The sequence below is a fragment of the Uranotaenia lowii genome, chromosome 2, assembly GCF_029784155.1.
Source record: "Uranotaenia lowii strain MFRU-FL chromosome 2, ASM2978415v1, whole genome shotgun sequence".
Taxonomy (NCBI): domain Eukaryota; kingdom Metazoa; phylum Arthropoda; class Insecta; order Diptera; family Culicidae; genus Uranotaenia; species Uranotaenia lowii.
The window spans coordinates 52959915-52965914 of record NC_073692.1 but is presented as its reverse complement, the minus strand read 5'-3'; positions in this window follow the sequence as shown (position 1 = coordinate 52965914).

The following is a 6000-nucleotide window of genomic DNA, read 5'->3' as shown; positions in this document are numbered from 1 at the left end:
GATAATCATAAGTACTAAAATGGTTAAGCAATAAATTTCTTTATTTTTTGTGTATTTTTTTAATCGTTATTATTTTTGGCTAAATCTGAATTTCGAAAACCCCCCCCCATGGACGGGTCCTTCGCACGGGCCTGGCTCTGCAGAACCTACTGCAGGAGGGCCTTTTTGTGCTACTAAGCGTTGTATTGCAGTTTGATAGATCCTTACATAACCGGACGAGGTTTTATAGCTTTAATTTATAGTTTTTTTTTTCTTCTTACATTCTTTATTATCAATCAATCATCTTAAAATAATACTTAAGAGTAAAATATTCGTTACATAAATCAATGTACTTCCGAAAGTCCCCATATCAAATACAATCACATCTGAAACTTCCCACAATTTTATCTTTATAATTAATTGTTGTGCCCTTGGACATATTCTTATTTTTACACTCGTTGAACATCGAATTCTTTATAAACTATTTCCTTTTTCTTCGATTTGACCGAGACTGCATCATTTGAAAGTGTTAGAAAACTAAACTTGAAAGAGCACAAAAAGATTGATCTAATCATAAAATTAAAAACTGCCATCAATTGCAGAGTACGTTGAGCGTGATAAAAAAAACGTGATGGTTGTAGGTTAAGTTACTTCTATTTATTTGCTTGATCTGCGCCCAAACTTTCTCGAAGAGAAAACTTCCAGATTCAAGGCCAAAGCTTCCAGTGAGCTTTTTTTAGCCCGACGCGTCTTGGATCTCCCTGCTCTCACGAAACCATCATCGTCGGTGTTTACTGAGGTTGTAGAATCATCTGAATTTGTCCGTTTTAGTACACCGTTTGTGCCATCAAAATCCGTCTCCATAACTCCATTGTTTCCGTTGAAGCTTTCAGGAGAGGCATTTTGGAGCGCTTCTTCCGACTTTAAAGACGGCTCCACCTCAACCCGACCCACTTTCTCTATCCCCGCCGGCACATCTTCCGTTGGCTTTTTTCGCATCGACACTGATTTACTTGGATTGAAATTCTCACTAGCTACTTTTAACGATAAAACTGAATTTTGCAAAGCAGCTGAATACGATTGCTCCACGTTGCTCCTATCTGCAATTCGCGCCTGTTGTGCTTCTTGACCTGTTTTCTTTACTGGTTCCTGTTGCTGCTTTTTGTTCTGTGGACAGTTCACCTTGAGATGGCCCTCCATCTTGCAAAGATAGCACCTCTGTCTCAAGCCCTCGTAAAAAATGCGTCCACGCCGGTTGAGGAAATATAGCGTAGTAGGTATTTCCTTTTTAAATTCAAGATATACCCCTCGGACTCCGGTAAACAAATCCAACTCGAGATCTGCTGGAAATCTTTCCCGAACCACTCTTTTCACGTTTCCATATTTGGAAAGCACTGCTATTATATCCGAGTCTGGAACCTCCGGAGGAAGATCAAATATGCGGACATATTTTGTTATTCCTCCAGCAATGCTCATCTTGATTAACACCTTGGCACCGTTGGAATACTCAAAATTATGCATCTCCGGATTTTGAGCTAAAGCCTCCTTCATATTGAGTTCAGTCTTGAATTTTATATAGACTGACCTTTCATCGGCAATTTTATAGGTCGTTTCCATAGTAGTTTTGTCGGCGTCAAATGCTTTGACGAACCTGGCCACCTCTACAAGAGATGGACCAGCAGCACCGTCCGGAAAACTAAACGATAGCGTATTCTTAACAAGGCTGTCAGCCATTCCGAAACACGTGATCCGTTAAAAAGAGGTTAAAGTGGTAGAACACAACCAAAAAAGCTTTTTCTCAGAGCTTAAACGAAAGTACGTCTAATCCGAACCAAGTCTGATCGTCAACTGATAGTTGGTATGGAGTCCCTTATAAAACCTAAATTGTTACTTGGGTAACCAGCTAGGTTCACAAGTGACGAAAATATTATTATTTTTGAGCACCACCAAATAAGCTTTTATGACCTTTAAATCATCTTGATCTGAAATGTACGCACTGCAACATGATTTACACATTGTTTCTCAATTTTCACCATCATAAAATTTTTGATTTTTCACTTTAATCCATTTTAAAACGCGTTTTTACCTAAATTTGTTGACCTGAGGTGAACAGAGCACTATTAATCAGTACAAGATGAGCGTTTTCTGCCGTATAATCTAGCAGCGAATTCAACTCGATGAAGTCAACTGAATAATAGAGCTACAGCTTGACTTGTTTCATCTGTCGATTTGGCCTATTGGTAAGATGTCGGAGAGGTAATCTGTAGACTCGAGCTCGATTTCTGTTCGAGGGGATTTTTTTTCACATACCATTCATGATTGATTTTTTTGATTGTTAAATTATACGGCTAGTAGCATCATCCGTCAAACAAAACACCATAAACATAATGTAGGAGCATGTGTTAATTTGAATTCTACAAACAGACCTAGATTACTTTGTTATTGCTTTGTTTGATGAATCTACGTCTCACCGCTTAGTGCAAAATGCATCGATCATCAATGATAAATGAAAAAAATCACCTTGACCATAGTACATGGAAAATAACAGGTAGGCCATTGCGCTTAACCTCACTCGAAAGCTCCGTGAATGTACACAGCATGCTTGCATACCGACAAAAATAGTTATGACAATTTGGCAGTTTTATATGGAATAGCAATCAAAATTATTAATTTTTCCGTCGAAAGCCATTCGATTCTTTTGAAAAGGGTTTCAGATTAAAGATTGATTCTTCAGGCTCATCGGAAACTATTTTTTGCATTGGATTTTCGGATCTGAACCATAAATAATGAGCATTCAAAAGTAATTTTCATCGTTGTCCCTATTTTTTGAGAGCAAGCAATGTAATTTTTTTTCTGTCTATGTTAAACATTTGGTAAATAATCTAAATACTTCGTATTTCTGTGATGAAAAGTCAATTTGATTAAATTTTTATTCAAATGACAAAGGAAAAAGGCCACACAAGGCAAAAATATCATCAAATTTTAGTTTTAAATCGAGAAAAAGCTCATTGCATGTTTCATTTTGCGGTGTTGAAAAGCCAAATATTGTTCGTTGAATTAAAATGCATCGGTGCATATTTTTCTTATAATTTTATATCTTGTCAATTTTGAGAAAAATGTGACTTTTTGATAAATTCCATACATTTGCCAGTTTTTTTCATAACTATTTTTCGGGGCCTATCAATACGTTTAAAGAGAGCGGAATGGCCTACCTTGTATATTTCAAAGTACTATGCACCTTGACCAGGAATCGAATTCGAGTCTACTGATTACCTCTCCGACACCTTACCAAGGTTGCCGAAAAAAATTCTGTGATTTTGAAAAAATAAATTTTGACTTTCTGTGATTTTTCCCAGAAAATCTGTGATGGTTTTCTGTGATGCTATTCCCTTTGATTTAATTGAAAATTCATGATTAATTGGGTATTTTTTACATTGATGTTGAGTAAAATCAATCAAATTAAGCAATCTTAGCATTCATTTTTAATTCAAAGTAAAAAAAAACTAAATTGTATATTGGGCAACAAATTTTAAATTTTGGAAATCCATTTAAAATTCAAAAATTCTGTGAAATCTATGAATTTTTCAAAATTCTGTGTTCTGTGACACACATTCTGTGATGAAACATTGTTTAAAATTCTGTGAAATTACAGATTTTTCTATGATTTCGGCAACCTTGCACCTTACCAATAGGCCAAATCGTCAGATGAAACAAGTCAAGCTGTAGCTTTATTATTCAGTTGACTTCATCGAGTCTAATTCGCTGGTAGATTCCCCGGCAGAAAACGCTCATCTTGCCCCGAAAAATGGTGCTTATACTGCCCTAGGGGGATTCTCATTATGCCCCTACAGTGACTGGTTTTCAGTTTTCGGCAAAAATTTTTAAAATGCATTTTTAAACGTTTTTATCTACTTTTTCAAGTTCCAAAAAAACGGGCTATATCCGGGCAAATCTTACAAAACCAAGGCTTTTCTTATTCAATAGAAAAACTGAAAAATGGACACATGAAAAAATATTTCTTATTCGGTCACATCAGCGGTGTTCAATTCAAATTTTAAATTTCCAAAAAAAATGTTTGTACGTGTATTTCGATGAAACAAGCTAAAAAATCATACATTGTGTAAAAAAAATACAGGTTCAGTTTACATTTTGCTTGGATTTTGGACAAATCCAGGCATTTTTTTTATATCTGGGCAACTGGGCTGAAGCGGTTTTTTTTTCTTTTTTTTATTTGAAAAAGCAGGCAATCTGGAGTGCTTAGTCATACCTATTATTCTAAAAAAATTAGCAGTATTTGAATGACTGTAAATATCTAGTTCTGTTTTTTTTTAGTTCTAAACTCTATTCGAACTTTTTTTTCCTTGTATCCTTTTTAGCATTGTGAGATACGGTAACCCTAGTATACCCTCAAGAGGTAAGCAGAAGATATGGATTCGAAAACAAAAATACTTTGGTACTCTGAGAGACTTTTAATTTCACTTTGAGTCATTTTTTATGCCATTGGTGACAATTTTGGTGAAGTCATTCATGGTGTTCGGCCATAAAAAAACACTTTTGGAATTGAGTGGAAACAAACATAAAATGATTTCTCAAACCATAAACTATTCATGTATAAGTTGTAATTTTTTTTTTTCTAACATAATTGAGTGATCATGATATTGATACTCTTCAAATCAGGAGAGGAACTAATACAAAAACATATTTTTGAAAATATTACTACGAAAGCCTAAATGTCTCTAAGTTCTCCCTACAAATGAACACTCTGTTGAATGGAACTGCACTATTGTGAATTGAGAAAATTTTGATCAAATCTACGATTACACGACGCTAACCAGAATCATTCCCAAATAGGCATAGTAAATGAGAATGAACATTAAAAAAAAACTAACAAAGCGCGAGTTTAAACTCTGTATTTCAATTTTTCAATATGAATCAGTTATTTAATGCAAAAACCAACCAGAAAATCGAATCTTTTTTTTTTTTAATTCAATTTCCAGGGACTTAAAACCGGAATTTAAAGGGAAGTCTGAAAATGATAATGCAAATGCTCGTAAAAAAATTATTCCTTAGAATCATAACAAATTATTCACAAAACAGTGATCTAATATTATTATGAAAGAGCCTTTTTGATATACATATATGAAAAATTCCCATTCCAATTAGTTGGCCTAAGTGCAGAGTTTTTCGAGTTAATTAAATAATAATAATTTTAATAAAAACCGATTTGATCTAGAAACAAAAGGATTGAAATAGCATAAGCATAAGCGGACTTCGGTCAGATGAAATCATGAAAAATTTTATGTATTCTTTTATTTTAAGTCTTATTTTTTAATAATATAGGTTAATTATTCATAATATTTCCAATATAAATTTGATTTATTTTAATCTCTTGAACAAATTTTCAAACTTTCATATACGAAATTTATCAATCACAGTTCTTGAACTTCTAAACTTTATGACCAGAAAAAAAAGTTTTTAAAAAAATATGCTGATGGCTTTGAGTTAGGTCTGCTCAAACTCCAACTTCTTGAAATTATATTCATTTTCTTGTTAAACTTTGTACTCTGAGGTGATTTTAAAAGCATGTTTGGATTTGTTTTTCACTGCCAAAAAGATTCAATTTAAAATCGAGCCTATAATGATAAAACTTTAAGTCACATGGGAAAAACAAATAAAATTATAAATTTAAGCTAGAATTAAAATTTAAGTTTTTTTTTTAATAATATCTAAAAATTTAAAAATTGAAATATTTTATTCCTGAGTCATCAGATAGTGCAAAATTCCGATGCTGTCATTATTTTGGAGAAACAGGTTCCTCCCATCTTCTTAAGACCAAAAAGAGCTTCTCATCACCACATCAGTCTACTTTTCGGCTTCACCTTCTTCCAACGCAGCGGTCTTCTTCGGCCACTGATCGCATTCCATCGCTAAAAACAACATTTTCAAATTTATGTGAATTTGTCACGCTTCCGTGGCGATATTTAGATGTTATTAAATATTTTCTCGTCTTTCTTGTCCAAA